Raw genomic sequence first — 17675 nt, forward strand, 5'->3', positions numbered from 1 at the left:
TTTTAAACAGAGAAGTCAAATAATTCTCAGTGGTTTCAAAGCGTGAATGAAAACAGTGGGTTTCTGAGTAAGCTCTGCAATAAAGTGGTTAAGAACATTATTAAGAGTTCTGGCCTCTTATCTACCCAATTAGCTTAATTTATTTTTGTCTCATTTATAATTCTCTATTTTAAAAAATCTTGGCACAGAAATTAGTTGCTTATCCATAGCATGTTAGATAAAATTTATGGGAAAAAAATCAGTGATTTTTGCAACTTGAATCTGGTGTCTGCATCCTCTCTTCCATCCAAATTCCAAGTGCTCTTTCTCTTTGATGTTTTTTCTATTTTATGTAAGACCAGGTATGGAAGAAAGATTGGATTGGAGAGCAATGGATTAATAGTTATTCCCCTCCACTTCCCTAAAATGCATTATAACTCATACTTACAAATGAGGTCAACATTGATCCTAACCTTCAATAGGAAGTGAGTGTCAAGTTCACAGACAGATAAGCTCCTTCTTATTCAACAGTATGCTACAAAGACTATTCATGAACTGAATGGTGTCAGAAAGAAGCTACATAAAACCCTAATTGATTAGTACTATGACGTTAGGTACATCATTTCATCTTTCTGACACTCATTTTCTTCATTAATAAAATCCTTATATTGTTCTAGCTTTCTTCTCTCTTCAGTTCACCATATTTATACAAGCAAGATTTTAGATGGACTTAAGACTCCTTTGTTATGCTTTCATTATCATATTCTAACTCAGAAAAAAAAAGGCATCTGATGAGTTCTATTATGCACTTGCAAAACAAAACTTTCACAGATTCTGCTTCCCTCCAAGAATGCTTCCACCTACCAGTGTGACAAGGGACTTGACCACATGATCCCAAGCCAGTGAAATGAAAGCAGGCATGACATCTGTGCTTTCTACAGGGGTTTTTTAAAGCTTGATGAGGAAGCACACAGAGCCCCATGTTCCTCTCTCTTCTGCCAAGAGAGCAGTCAGTAACATCCCAGATTAGCAGTGTTCCAAAAGCCAAGGGCAAGAGGGAAGGCAATGTGGAGCAAAGCCCTTTTGATTTGCATTGTGCATTTGAGAAAAGCAAGAAGCAAGCCTTTGTCATTGTCAGTCACTGGGATTTGGGTAAATTTTTTTTTTTCCCTACTAATCCACAAGGATAGACTTCTAAAAATTTTTCTGCTGCATAGAGAGTCCCTTGACCTACCATGGTTTGATTTACAATTTTTCAACTTTATGATGAAATAAAATTGATACACATTCAATAGAAACTGCACTTTGTATTTTAAAGTTTGATCTTTCCCCAGGTTATTGATATACAATAAAATAATCTCTTTTTATGCTGTGCAAGTGACAGTGAGCTGTGGCTGCTACTGAGACACATGGTCATGAGAGTATTTTCAACTAGAACATATTTAACTTAAGGTGAGATTATCAGGACATAACCCCATTATGAATCAAAGAGTATTTGTATTCTATTTGTTTGCGATTACATAGACATATCAATATTTCAACATATGTATTATTCATATGTAAAATTTCATCATGTTTTATTATTTTTACTATATTTATAAGTATCCGTGATCTTGGTTATAGACTTAAAAAATTCTGTCCATCCTTCCTGGCTCAGTTTGAACTGCAATTCACAAACTCTCCATGACTAATTCATAAATAACAGAAATTTATTTTCTCAGTATCTCAGAGGGTAGGAGGTCCACTTAAAGCTCACTTGCCTGATGAGTGCTGTGTCCTCTGGAGAGCAGGAAGGCTGTGCCTTCAAACTGTGGCAAAGTAGAGTGGGAAGAGAGCCAAAAGCTACATGAAGCTTTCTTTATTAGGAGCCTTAATCCTAGACATGAAGGAGGAGACTACATGACTTAATTACCTCTTAAAGACCCCTCTTCCCAATACCACCACATTGCACAATTGAATTTGGAAGGGGCACATTTAAATCAGCGTTTCTCATCCACGCCTGTTGGCCTGACCTGCCGATCTCTATCCTGCAGCTCCTTATTGGGTTTGGACTATGGATGGCAGAGCCAAGAGTACTGGAGGAGAAAACATTCAGCAACTGTCCCCTCCCAGTGCTGTTGTCCCAATCATTCTGATAGTGACTACAGTATACAGGACAGATCCTCTCAAAAAACCATCCCCCTTAAGGCAATGAGCTCTTTTCAGGTTCCACTGACCCAGTTTCCTCTCCTATCCTTTCAAGACTACCCAAGTGATTTTCAATTACTTCCAGTCTCTGGAGGGTCTGCTACCCTGTGATGATACTCCTAACTGGGCCCATACCTGATAACCATCCCCTTCATTAGTCTACTCAGTTTGACCTTTGAACTTGGCATCTGTGGCCCATGATGCACTCAGTGCTATAATATCATGTATACTGTCTTTCATCCTTCTTCTGAATGATCCACATATTATCATTTTTGTCTTTTTTATGGTGAAATTAATTTTAATTGTTATTATAGTTTTATTAACCACAAGTGAATGCATTTAAAGAAAATCTGCATTTAAACTCTTTAATCTACTTATTCATGCAGGTTTTCTTTCAACAAAAATTTCTATGCATGTTTCACTGAGATAATGTTTCATATATTTTTATATATTTTCATATTTCTTATTTTAATTGAGAAAAGGATTCATTAGATTTTATATTCTGACTTGTAAACTCTGGCATAGAGTCACACTATTTTGTATGACTTTTAAATACAGTTACTTCCAATAAATTGGCTAAATTATGTGTTAAATAATTGTGATTTTAATTCTATTCTTATTTCTGAATCAGCTATATTTTCAACAACAATCATGTTTAATATAAGTGTTTCACAATGCTAAAATGAAGAACTCTAATGTCACCTTACTAGTAATTTCCTAGAAGATCCTTGTTTTCTACAAAATCAAGTTCTCTTTATATTCATCTCATTGTTTCATGAAAGGAATAATGCCACAGTCTGGCCAGGCACAAAATCATGAGCCACTCAAGCAGGAACAAATTTTATTTTTTGAAACTGCCGCCAATGCCCCATACGCCCCAGGGAAAAATCCTGATTGACCCAAGCGGCCTTCTCCTGGAACCCCAGAGGAAGTTCCTCCCCCAGAATTCCCTCCTACTGTACTTCCCCAACCAATGGGAACTCTCCAGGAGTCCCCATAGCAGGCCAAGGTGAACAGCAGGAGTCCAATATCCATATGAATGCAAATCTTAACATTATCATATCATCTCAATGGCTAGCTGGCATCACCTTTCAACCAAAAATGCCATGCATCATATTACTTGGCTGTGGCTCTTAGCAGAATAACTTAGCAGTTGGGTAAAACAGTAATGTTTTGATTCAACTTGCGCCTTTTTCAAAATTCAATTTTTACAATGTGATAGTATTAAGAGGTGGGACCTTTAAGAGGTAATTAGGCCATAAAGTCTTCCCCCTCATGGCTAGTATTAAGACTCTTAAAGTAAAGGTCTCCTGTGAAACACTCTTAGAGCTGTGTTTCTCAGAGGATGGGTCACTGCATTGAGCTTGTCAGACCTGCCCTGCTGGAGCATGAGTCTGGAAAGCTGACTATTACCTCCCTGCAGCTAGCTGGTTAGTGTATTCAGCTTGTTCATTGTGACCTAGATTTTTCTCACAGGGAAGTTTCAAGATGTTGTTTCCACATGAGACAGTGAGGTGCCCCTACTGCAGCACTGGACCCCAGGCTCTCCTCTAATACAGTTCAAACTTGATCACTTATACCTTGAGAGTTTTCATGGAATGGTCTGATATCCAGTCCAAATTTTATTCATTTTCTTTGTTTCCCTCATAAACATTAACCTAACCACAAGTAATTAATAACTAATTTGTTCCAGCACACAGCTTCATTGGTTTGTATATTATTTTAATAGAGGGCTCTAACATTTAACTTTACAACAAAAATGACTGTAGGATAACCTGGATTCAAAGCCCTTCCATAAATTTCCCATAGCAAATATCTAATACTCATCTCTCTCTTTGCTGCCTTGCCAGATGCATGATCTCACCAAAGGAAGCTTCATCATTTTGTACATCGACATTATGTTTTTCACATTCTAACACTATGAGTCTGGAATGCCATCTCTCTACTCATTTTCTTTTTTCAAGTTCTATTTTGAAACATTTATTAATTATCCTGATAAGATAACATCTAGGATTATCATTTTAAAAACTAATGCCATATTTATACAGTCTGTTAGTTAACTTTCTGACACTATAACAAAAAACGAGAATAATTAACTTAAAGATAAAAGTTTATTTGGGCTCACAGTTTTGGAGATTTCAGTTCCTTTGGGCGTGTAGTGAGGAAGCATATCATGGCAGAAACACATGGTAGATAAAATCCTCTCCTTTCATATCCTGAAGAGAATGAGACTTGGGGTCTCACTATTTCCTTTAAGGGAATTCCTCCAACGACTTAAAGACCTCCTACTAGGTCCCATCTCTTAAAGTTTTCATTAACTCCTCATAGTGCCCTAACTCAGGTATCAAGCACATGCAACTTTAGGGAATACTTATCCAAATCATGGTGCATAATAATAACAAGAAAAACAATTGTTATACCTAAAATATATTAAATTCTTAGCAAAACCCAAATACTAGTCTAAGCAATGTGTGGTGTCTGGTTGTGTGTGTGTATGTGTGTGTACACATCAATCTGTACTTTCAAAGAAAAATATTCTGTGATATTTGTTGATGCATACTAAAGGAGACTTTATTCAAAACCATCAAAATAGATATAGGAACCAGTGCATTGAGGTCTTGTAGTGAAGAAATGGAGGCAAGAGATTATGCTCAAGACTAAATACAAGATGGGCAAGTGAGAATTCATATCCAAGGACCAGGTGGGAAGATTCAGTGAATGGGAAATTACTAACCAGATACATCAAGGGTAAGGGGAATTCTGGCCAAATATAGTTAATATGATTCTTGCTAAAGACAGCCCAGCATGATGAGGCATTGCCTAGAGGATAGAGGATGAGGAAAATGATCTCAGATTTATGGTGACTGAGGGTGATATGTTCTTGCTAGGTTGACTTAACAGAGATTGCTAAAACTTAGTTTTGCAAGAAAGTACAGATGGGCCTAGGAGAAGTTGAGAAGCCTGATTCAATTTTGGCCAAGGAAAAAAATCTTTAACACACACACACAACACAAACACACACAAGTGTGTGTTTATGCAAAAACACATACAAGTGTATAATCACATTTGATATTTACATCTAGAAGATAATTTTATATTTCTATTTTGGAAAATATAAACTTAGATCATAACATTAAAATTGAATATTTTTCTGTAGATCAGCATAGATTGTGTGTAAGAAGTTTCTAATACTAAATGATTAGATTTTACTTTATATGCCAACAATGAGGTTTGAATGCATTTATTACCACACCCCAATCTACCAGACAGATATCTGTCATGATGTTCAAAGTCCTATTTGAGGAGTTTGAAATGACTGGTGATGTGCGTATGGACAGAAGAGGTAAAAAATAACTTTAGAATATCACTGGGAATAGCAAAGGAAGATGTAAGAAAACATTTTGTGTTGAAGTGTAAAATACCTAACAATCTCTAGTAATTTGTGAAAGAGATTAGACATACAGAGAGAATCTTGTGTACTGCACTAAAGAGAGAGACAACTGGGAATGCAGTTTACTGACTGCTCTCACTATAGACTAGCAGACCAAGAGAACCAAACTGGACCAGGCATAACCATTAAAACATGTTCTAAGAAAAGATAGACAATTACCTAAAAATTGCAAAAATGAGTACTCATTAATGGTGTTGTTTTCTCCTGAGGAATTCTGTGCATAGGAGACAGTATTTTGACAAAGAAGACCATCCTGGTGTCTTTGAAATCAAATGTGAGGCAATTCTATAGGACTATATATATGTGCATAGACTATGGGCGAATTGAATACTCATGTACATGAAGAATTTTAGGGTAATTCTGGCTGGAGAACCTCTGTGAAGCTGATAGGGAAGATTTCTGTATTGCTATGGTTTGGATATTTGATGTCCCTCACAAAGCTCATGTGTGAGACAATGCAAGAACATTCAGAGGTAAAATAATTGTATTATTAAAGCCTTAACTCAATTAGTGAATTAATCCTTTATAGAGATTAACTGAATGGTAACTGGGGGCAGGTAGGAGGGTGGCTGGAGGAGGTGGGTATTGGGGGCATGCCTTTGGGTTATATATTTTGTGTCTGGCAATTGAAGTGTCTCTCTACTTCCTGATAATGTCCTGAGCTGATTTCTTCCACCAGACTCTTCCACCGTAATATTCTGCCTCACTTTTAGCCCTGAAGAATAGAACAGGTTGAGACCTCTGAAACCATGAGCCTGAAAATAAACTTACTCTCCTTTAATTGTTCTTGTCAGGTCTTTTGGTCACAGCAGAGAAAAAGCTAACTAAAACACAGTCTATGATGCAGTTTTTAATTACTGAGCAGCAAATCATCTTTGCTGTTCCTGGAGTTCACTAACCAAATCAGAGATGGTTTATCAGGATCATTCACTGACTTCCACCATTAACTCATTTTTGTTTTCATGGATATCATCATCAAATACTCTTTAAAATCTGTGTTAATGGCAACATTTAAAACTTTTACAAATATTTGGTTTTTTTGGTGTTTAGCTTTTGAGTTCTTTATATACCCTAGTGATTAGTGCTCTATCTGATGTGTGAGGGGTAAAGGTTTGCTTCCAAGATGTAGGCTCTCTATTCACCACACAAATCATTTCTTTTGCAGAGAAGAAGCTTTATAGTTTGAGTCCATCCCATTTATTGATGCCCTTCAGTAGATTAATGGATAAAATATGTGTCATATATACACAATGGAATATTACTCAGCAATAAAAGAGAATGAAATCATGGCATTTGCAGGTAAATGGATAGAGTTGGAGAAGACAATGCTAAGTGAAGTTATCCAATCCCCCCAAAACAAATGCCAAATGTTTTCTCTGATATAAGGAGACTGATTTATAGTGGGAGGGAGAGGGAGCATGGGAGAAATAAACAAACTCTAGACAGGGCAGAGGGGTTGAAGGGTAAGGGAGGGGCATGGACTAATTAATGATGGTGGAATGTGATGATCATTACTATCCAAAGTACATGTATGAAGACACAAATTGGTGTGAAAATACTATGTATACAACCAGAGATATGAAAAATTGTGCTCTATATATGTAATAAGAATTGTAATGCTTTCTGCTGCATATAAATAAAAAATACATAAAAAATAAAATAAACTAAAATAATTTCATTTAAAAAAACTTTAAAAAATATTTCAAATCATACAAACATGATATAACCACATCAAACTCTAATGGACACCCCAAAAAATTTTTCATAAAATACTTTGCTACTGAAATAGCACCTCTAATCATAATAAAAATGATTTGAGTTTAGCATATTTAAATATTTGAGGTGAGGTATCAAAACATTTGCTTTTGCATTTGTGAAGTGAACAGATATATTAGTCCTTAAGAGTTGAGTTGGGCAGGCAGTTTAGATAATTTGACACTAAGATAATTGCCCTGGCTGTGACTTTCATTGGTGGAATTGTGATTAAGATGGTCTTAAGGTTACCCTGAGCTTGACTAAATTTTAGGCAGATTTCTTCATGCCTGTAGAACCCTGAAATCCATTTTCTTCAAGTGGTTGTTTTAGAATACTTCATTTTCTTCATGCATTTACTTTAAAACGCTTACTAATTGACAATTTTGTCTCTGCCCCTTTGGGGTATAAATCATAAAAGCAACTTGCAAGTGTTAAAACTCAGGAATATCTTTCTCAAAGACCTGAGAGCCATCCCTTTAAAATGTAGTCATTGTCATCATCATCATCATCATCATCATCATCATCATCATCACCATCGTTAAAGAAGATAGAATTTCTCTTTCCTGTCCCTGTGGGAAACCAGGAACCTAAGTTCTAAATTCCATAGCAAAAATTTACAAACAATAGATGGACTTATCACTTTGACCAAACTCCCACTAACTTTCACTGGTGCTTTTTTAACTAGCTCACCCCTATTTAAAAATACACTTCAATATTTTGTTTCAATAGATTTGAGTTCAGTCTCTTCTTTTGCAACAGTACTGAATAAAGGTATGTTGCCTGTTTAACTCCATCCAGTGATGTTTCTCCTTGACCATGGCTGAATGATCCGTGAATCTGGCTCTTATGATTTCAAAATGGAGTTTCTTGTGCTTTCCAATATCTGAGCATCTAGTTATAAGTATTTTTCATTCTTCCTACTCATATATTAACAATAGAAAGACTAAGAATTCAGTTCTCGATAATTGTAAATTTTGTAGTCAATTTGACTTTCATGGCCAGGAATAATCTGAGCTCTCTAGCAAAACAATACAGTCTTGATATTTGTGGGAATGAATTCAGTTCATGAATACATGCTTTCTTTTATAAGTCAGGAAAATAATAATCATAACTGAACTACTGTTCTGACTTTCATAACTACTGTTCTAATTCTGACATTTTAAATATTATATATATATATATATATATATATATATATATATATATATATTAGTTTGTGTTTCAAGTAAGTTTTCCTTGTCTCAACAAAATAAAGTGGTAGAAGAGTTGTGTGACATTCCAGACTCAGCATGTCCATAAGCAATCTCTCATCCACATGATTTCCAAGAAGCTTTGACAGCCACCTTCCAACATACCATCCACAGAGACCTGACTTTTTCATTGCCACATTTGCTAATATAGGAGATAAAAACATCTGTAAATTCAGAAGCCCTAAGTCAAAGTTTCCGCTGGTAACTGGCTAATGAAATTTCTCCAGATCCTTTCCACCAGCACAGAGCAGGGAAAAAGAAAGATCTGAATAGGATATTAGCAAGTGAAAGGAAGATATTATAATGTGGAAAGAAGGGCAAATTCTCTCTCCCTGAAAAGCAGAGCTTCACAGGATTCCTGGACATTAATGTTCCTTTTATAAGGAATTTTAAACACCACAAATGAAAAATCATAAAAGTTGAAAATTGTTCAAGTAATATTGCTTGGGTTCTTCTAGTTAATGAGTAGTTTTTTCTTTAAAGAGAAAACAAAAGAATAGGTTTTATTCCCCCTGACCTAGAGAAATCTTACACATAAGGATTCACCATAAATAAGCAAGTCCACAGTGAACTTTATGGCCACTTCCTAGTCCAAAAGAATATATGAATCTTCAGTTTAGAAAAGAGCTGATGTTTCTACTGTCATGTAGAGAGCAAGCCCAGACATGGAGGGCTACATCCTTCGCTAGATGCCAGACCTTAGGGAATGCTGGAGAGCTGAGTCCAGTTCAAGGACAAGAGCAATCTCCAAGTAGGTTCCAGCAAGGGGGGAGAAAATGAAAGTGAATGTGTTCCTACTCATTATTATTGGAATTTATTATTTGTAGATTGCATTAGGAAGAGGACCAAAGAACTTTCCTGTACAGGAATGACTGGATTGCTATTTGAAGTCTTATCTCCAGCCGGCAATTCATAAGCCTTATGATTTAAGCACAGACCTCCCTTCAAGTCCTTCAGATGTAGTCATTAAAGAATCATCCATCATCTGTTTTTAGTGTTCCATTTCCTCTATTAAGAAAACATAAGCATGACTGTGGCATCTTTTGTAGATTTTAGGATAAATAGACTTCACTAAATTTAAGAGGAAAGATGACAACCAAAGAAATTTTTAAAAAATGTTACTAACAGCAAACAACCTTTGCTTGAAGGGCCCTGGGAGCAGGTGCACTTCAGGGTAGGCTATGGATACCAATCTCTAATTTACAGTGATCATCAGTGGTCAAGCCCAGGTCCTAATACTTCATACATAATGTTGGAGATGAAGCTTATGCTTCATTTCCCTTGTTCTAACAGATGACTTCCTAGACCCCAAATGCCACAGCCAACTCTTGATTTTTCCATCATGCTCATTGACTTCTAACCTTGAAAATTAAAATAGCCAGTATCATTGGTTTTCTGATATTTTATGGGATTTAGATTCAGAAAACAATAAGATTTAATATACACCCTGTTCTTGTTAACCAGGAGTCTTCAATTTGCAGCCAAACTTGGACATGTGTAGCTGGTGAAGAGGAAATATAAAACTTTTGCCTGAAGCCATGCTAAGCGTAACATGTATTTCCAACTTTGTTTCCAAACCTCAACCCAGGTGGTCAGACAACGTCCTGCCATTTCCATTCTTCCTCTTCCAAATTAGAGACTTGGCTCTTAAAAGTACCACCAGAAGTATTACCACTGATAATAGACATATTTTCCTCTCATGTGGTTGACAAACAGCTGTTAGATTTGTTTCGGACAATGACAACAAGCTACTTTTCTCTATTTAAAAATCTCTTTTGCGTTCTTAAACTTTTTGATTAGAAAGAGAGTCTGATACTTTAGGAAAATCTACTGTTATAAGCTAATATGTTTGTGAATCAAATATCCATGAAATAAACATGCTAAGACTTTTAATTTTTACAATTACAATTTCTTTTTAATTTTCCAAAAAATGCAAACGAATGTAAATATAATATAACCCAGGTAATAGGTTAAAAAAATACGTGTGAATGGGTAAATGCTTAAAAACTGATATTTGATGTGCAGAATTGAAACACACAGCATGTACACTGAGAGATACAAGTGCCACAGCAGTGCAAAACTTGAATAAGGCAGGATTGCAGATAAACCCACTAACAGCAAAATGCTGACAAGCCCTGTGTACTGATCATTCAGTCTGAAATTTTTATTTTAGAATTTCTGATTTAACTTTAGAAATCCAAATAAGTGACCAATGCTTTCTTTTTATAGGTGTTAATGTTACATGTGAAATAATGATGGTGGAATGTGAAGATCATTATTATCCAAAGTACAGGTATGAAGACACGAATTGGTGTGAATATACTTTGTATGCAGCCAGAGATATGAAAAATTGTGCTCTATACATATAATAAGAATTGTCATGCATTCTGCTGTCATATATAAATAAAAAGAAAAAAGAAATAAGGAGAGCTTTGGGTGGAAATCATATAGATAATAATGGCTTCCTGTTACTACTACTCTGAAATAATAGGCCAAATACTTTATATGGGTTTCTCCACTAAAAAATTTCATAATGACTCTGTGAGTAATAGATTGAAGCATATAAAATTGTAATATTAGGTATTTTGCTTTTCAAAAAAAAAGGAAAAAAATCAATTTCATAAGGTTCAACCAAACAGCTATCTCAGGCTCTATTTTTGCTGAACAGAAAAATAAAGGGCTACCAGGTTAAGTAATGTGATCCAAAATGCAGACAGGTATTTAGCATGACTGGTGTTCAACATCATTTGTCTTGAATTCAAATTACACTAACTTCTAGGATATGCTGTGTTGAGGTTCAACCCTGAGGATCTGTTTATTTCAAGACCCACAAACTCTGGTGCTTCACTCTGCTTGGGAGGAGGCAGGGCAGTCTGGATGATGCTGGACCCTCGACCTGCCTTCGATTTCTTTCCAGCAAGATCCGCTGGGCCCCCAGGGCATCACCTAGAAGAGCCCACTCTGGATGAACCTTTCTGCAGCCAAAGTCTGTCCTTAAGAAGTATGACTGAAACATTAGGGGACCCCTGTGTATCTGCTCTCGTGGAACTGTCATCATTGACAATAAGCGTTACCTCTTCATCCAGAAACTGGGGGAGAGTGGGTTCCGCTATGTGGCTAGTGGAGGGGTTACATGACAGACGCTTCTACTCCCTGAAGCAAATCCTGTGTCAGGAGCAGGACCAGCAGGACCGGGAGGAGGCTCAGTGGGAAGCCGACATGCATTGCCTCTTCTACCACCCCAACGTTCTTTGCCTCTTGGTTTACTGTCTGAGAGAGTGTGGTGCTAAGCATGAAGCCTGGGTGCTGCTACCTTTCTTCAAGAGAGTTACGCTGTGGAATGAAATAGAAAGGCTGAAAGACAAAGGCAATTTCCTGACTGGAGGATCAAATCCTTGGCTGCTGTTGGGTATCTGCAGAGGCATTGAGGCCATTCATACCAAAGGTTTGCCCACAGGGACCTGAAGCCTATCAATATCTTGCTTGGAGATGAGAGGAAGCCAGTTTTCATGGACTTGGGTTCCATGAACCAAATATGTATCCAAGTGGAAGGTTCCCGCCAAGCTCTGACCCTTCAGTCCCTAGGTTGTGTGCTTTATGCCATGATGTTTGGGAAGGCCCTGATGACATGGTGTTTCAGAAAGGCGACAGTGTGGCCCTTGATGTGCAGAACCAACTCAGCATCCCACAAAGCCCCAGTCATTCTTCAGCACTTTGACAGCTGCTGGCCTCCATGATGACTGTGGACCTGCAGCAACGCCCTCTCATCCCTCTCCTCCTCAGTCAGTTGGGGGCACTGAAACTCACAGCTCCAGGCCAGCACACTACTCAAATCTGAACTAACCAGTGGTCACATTGAGATGGCTCCATGTGCCTTGGAAAGAGGCTCTTATCTCTCATTGGAAATTCATCCTTTCTATCCAGGGCTGCTCTTAACAGTTGGTTACCAGGGATGAGGATCCTTATCTCAGTTCTCTCTCTGCTCTTTTACCCCAATACATAGGCAAGGGGCCTGACGGGTGGTGAGGCTGGAGGAGAAAGTGAAACAGAGAAAATATGGTGCACAACTCTGAGCTGGACTGCTGGGCTCACATCATGTTCTGCTTTCAAATCTGGAAGCAGGAGAATGTATAAACAGGAGAATAAAGTGAAAACAGGTTGGTGTGGAGAAAAAGAAAAAAAAAAAAAAGACCCACAAACTAATTTTTCCCCCAACCAATTCAGTCTGGTAAACTTCCTAGAGGGAATACGAGTCAATTTGTTTTCTTACTCTGTCAACTAGATGCATTCAGACTTTAAGAATTTGACTCTGAGTACAAGTTCACTCCTTCAGGACCAAAGAAATGAGACCTATATTCCCAGAGAATTCAGGGGAAGAAAGACTTTAGTGCCATTTTGATGTGTGTTTTGAAAACCAGGTAGGGATTCACAATGCTGGGGAGGGGAGTTCATGCTTGGTATTCCTGTATATGTGAATTCTCATGAGATCTGACTTAAATAGTATTTAAATTAATTTCTGCTGTGCAGACCTTTTGTCTTTCATATTTCTCTTTTTTTTCTCTCTCTTATTCCTGAGAGTTTAGGCACCCATCATCTGCTGGTTTCTCTATGATTATTGTTAAATGTGAGCAAATTCTGAGAGCTCTCATGCAAATAAGTCATGGCCATGTAAGTACTAAATATTTCAAAAAGAAAGAATTATGGATTATCCAAGTTTTAATATTATCTCTGTATATTTTTTAGTTTTTAAAATAGATTTTTGAAAATAGACTTTAGCTCTCTGTACCTTTTTCTAAAATTTCATGCTCAAGAAGATTTTGATACTATGTCCACAAAATACATAATTATTTTTTGGTTTATTAAGAAGGTGTAGAATAATATCAAAACATAAAAGTTTTATCTATTATAAATGGGCTAGAGATTATTTAACACATAAACTGGGAACTGAGAAAATATGTTCAATCAATTTTTTCCGTGATCTCTGAAATAACTCCAATGAATGGAAACAGATTTCTCAAATAGTGTTTTACCAAAACATTAACAAATGTTCTGTATATGGGGAAAATAGCACATATGTTTGGGAAATATCACATAACTCATCTTCATTGGCAGATCCACATTATATGACATGTCAAAGTCTTTGAAATTTCACAAAAGAGAAATAAACATGTAACATGTTAACTCCTTGGATTACAATCCTATTTCCAAATACCCTCTGACCTTAAAGGAGATATATATATATATATATATTTACTTCTCCATAAAAGGTCTATTAGAATCTGGTAAAACATTAGTGTTTGGTAAATCTTATTTTGGTGGACATTGACTTTGAAAAGGAAGATTTGAAGTAAAATTTTCAAGAGCCATCCGTGGGCTATATGTGAACCAAATATCAGCATTACAGCTAGTGAATAGGAGAATCTGGTGTTTGGGAATTTCCAGCAGAAATTTCTTCTGGCCAAGAACACCCACATATGTGAGACTTATGCAGCTCTGCCTGGTCCCACACAGGACCGGAGATAGGGTGACCTGCTGGAGCCACACAGCCTCTCAGAGATGGGTGTGACCTGCCAAGATGCCAATCAACCTGCTGACTGCAAGACATCAAGAAGTAAGACTCCACTCCTGAAACCTTATCTCTGCCTTTGTTGTACCCTCTTAAATAAACCACAGGAACCATTTTCTAATTGTCCAGCTCCAGCTCCTATGTGGGCTGAACCTATCAGGAGCTGTACTTCAAAACTATAATTCTGACTCTGCTTCTTTTTTCTTCAGTAACTATTTCTGACTTAAGTTCTCTGGTGGCTTATAACCTCCTGGGCAGGAAAAAGGACCCCCCAGTGAGGTGCTGGCTGCCTCCAGATACAAATATATCAATCAGAATATTTATTAAGTAATTATTATTTTTAAGACATGCTCCATGCTTTCTCTGAAACACACTTTTAAGAAAGGTCTGGCCCTGAATCTGTTGATTATCTCAGCAAATCACTTAGATATTATTATAGGCTGAAATATGTTTCTACCAAAAAAAAATTGAAGTAGTCTTAACCAGTACCTATAACTGTGATATTCTTTATAAATAGTATGAGATGATCAGTTAAACTGAAATAATTAGAAATGACTCTGACTCAACAAGAATGGGTCTTGGGAAAAAGTGAGATTTGGACAGTGGCACAAACAGGAAAAATACCACAGGAAGCCTGAAATTATGCAGGTACAAGGTATTTGAAAAAAAATTGCATTTCCTATAATAATAACAATGGAATTACTAGAGATAAATTTAATAAAATTAATAAAAATGCATAGAAATTTTAGAAACTAGGGGAGAGGCCTGGAACAGATCCACCCTCCATGAATTTGGAGAAAGAATCCATCCCTTTGGTCTCAGACTCATAGCCTTTAGATCTGTGAGAAAATGAGTTTCTGGTACTTAAGCTAACAAGTTTGTGGTCCTTTATTACAATATTTAGAAAAACTAATGCAGACATATTCAGAATACAGTAACCAGCAATATTTCTCCTCTGAAACATCAATGACTACTAGTGCAAACAATATTTATTAAAGAATTTCAGATAAAATAAGACCATATGAAGTCCAAATGTATAGAGATGGCTAAAAAAGGAAGGAGACTGTTAGAAATAATGAGGAGCCACAAGAAATCAAACACATGCTCAAAAGTAGGTGGGCAACGCATTTACTTTTGACAGAATGGGATGCTACAGAACCTGCATAGCAAGCGTGCCTGGGCAGGAAGTCTGCCCACTGATATACCTAACAGCAGCATTGCCCTTCACCCTGATTTAAAAACTTAGGGATACAAGCTACCTTCAATTGGCTAATTAAAAATTGGGATGAGCAACGGGAAGTGCTATAATTAAAATAGGTAAAATTGGATCCGTTAAAGCTGAATACTATAATCTGAAAATTCTTACAGATTGGAAACATTGTTGGTGGATTACTAAAAAAATTAACTTCACACAGGAAAAAAATGCAACTATGTAATAAAATGAATATGTTAAATTATTTGCCTATAGCAATTATTTCATTATGAGTGTATCATCTAAAAAAAACAAGTTGCTTACCTTAAATTTATGCAATGTAAGTAAATAAATCAATACTTTATCATTTCAAACTCATTGTGCTTTTTATTGCTAATAGAACCTATTTTCCAGAATAAATATTGGAAATACTGGATGTTTGCTTCCTTTATCTTTCTTGTCCACATGCCAGCTATTAGGCCACAATACTCTGCAGGTGCCTGGGATCATATAGGTACTATAGGGGAAAAGTTATAACTCCTATAAATTTACAGTTGGAATGGACCATTCATTTCTAAAACATCTATAAGAGGAAAGCAGATATTCATTAACATGTATATTTTATATCTACAGGGAGAAGCCCAGAGAACGAGTAAATCTCAAAAAAAAAAAAAAAAGGTGGCTTTGAATTCTAGCTCTTATTGAACCTTCAACAAATACCAGTACATTTTTAGAGAAGTGACAAGACAAAGGAAAAGAAATTTGAGTGTTAGCAGGTAGCAATTTGGGGGAAAGACAAACAATAACAGATAAATGTTAGCTGATTAGCTGCTTGATATCAATTCCTCTGGTATCTTCTCATGGCTGATGAGGGCCTAAAACTATCATCAGTGGTCAACTTCTGTTCTCTCTGTAAGAGAGTGTAGGACAGGATACCTATTCTTGTAAATTGATGGCTTGTCTAGGAAAACAGGGAGGACAGAAAACTCTCCTGACTGGATATTTATCTTCAGCTCAATACTCTATATTTGTCTTCAGCTCAACACTCTGATATTCTAGTCTTCCATATTACTCAACCAATTCATATTGTGTGAATGAATTGATGAATTAATAAGGATGAAATGAAGTCTATACTGCTTCAATCATACATACCTAAACAAAAGTTTCTGAATCCAAATAATTTTATTTTTCTGTTTCAATTTTTCTTTTTCTTGATGTGTATATGTATTTTTTTTTGTTTTGTTTGTGCGAGGCAGACTCCAGGTGCTGGTACTACAACAGTGATTTGGGGTACCATATACAAGGGAAAGACTTTGAGTTATCTCTAGAAGGATTAACTTGATCAGATTTACTTTGACAGTTAAGAGGGGAACAAGTTCAGAGAAAGATATAGACAAGTGATTTTGTAATAGAACTCATCATAGATTCTGGGGTCTTGCCAAGAATCAGCAAAAAGGATGAGAAGGATGATATAAAACAGAGAGAGGAGATGGTTAGTGAACACCTGGAGTAAAATGAGAGTCTGGGATTTACATTATTAGCTAGTGATGAGATGAAATAAGAAGTAGAAAAAAGGGAGTTTTTCTTTTTCAAGATGGAGAGAGATTTCATGTTCAACTTTGGGCATGCTCTATCTATATGCCAGGCTGATGGTACAACAGTGTTTTGCTTACCTCAAGGGAATTTTGGACATGGAGGGAAATGTGCCACAAATATTGTTCCTCATGTTACAGAAGGGGGGATCATTCATGAGACTCAAAGCTACACTGAGTTTTGTGCATAATTAACATCTCTTTTAAGTGAAAGACACTTCAAAACTTTTTATTTTAAAGGAAAAATGTTGGCTATCATAAAGTTGGTGATAATGTTTGTATTTTTAAGAAACTTTGATCTTATTTCTCTATAGACAGTAGATAATGCTGATAAATGTATGAAGCATAGAAACTAATGCATGTGTTTGGGTATCACATGTATAGCATAAAGTTGGGTCTCTTTCCTAGTGAATATTCAAAACAACTTCTTCCCAAATAGCCTCAGTAGAGAAAATGAGCATGATATCTTTATAGAATCACATTTTTGGTACTATAACTAAAGGTCAGTTGTCATATTTGGTATTATCTCTGATTTTTCAGGATTTTATAGCACATTAAATCATATCTGGCAGGATATTGCTATTTCAGCTTTGGTTAAAAATGTTTTCATTCCATTGTATATGTTGTACAGCACATTTTATAAAGAGAATAATTTATTCAGAAATTTGGGATACCTTCTTTTATACACAAACCCAGAATAGGC

The 17675-nt window shown here is 36.3% G+C and overlaps 1 pseudogene; it reads left to right on the plus strand.

The window, feature by feature from the left end:
- LOC113175823 (serine/threonine-protein kinase 16 pseudogene) overlaps positions 1–12460 on the plus strand; it is a 29362-nt pseudogene extending 16902 nt beyond the window's left edge.
- Positions 12461–17675: the final 5215 nt, after the last annotated feature.

Source organism: Urocitellus parryii, chromosome 12, assembly GCF_045843805.1.
Source record: "Urocitellus parryii isolate mUroPar1 chromosome 12, mUroPar1.hap1, whole genome shotgun sequence".
NCBI lineage: Eukaryota > Metazoa > Chordata > Mammalia > Rodentia > Sciuridae > Urocitellus > Urocitellus parryii.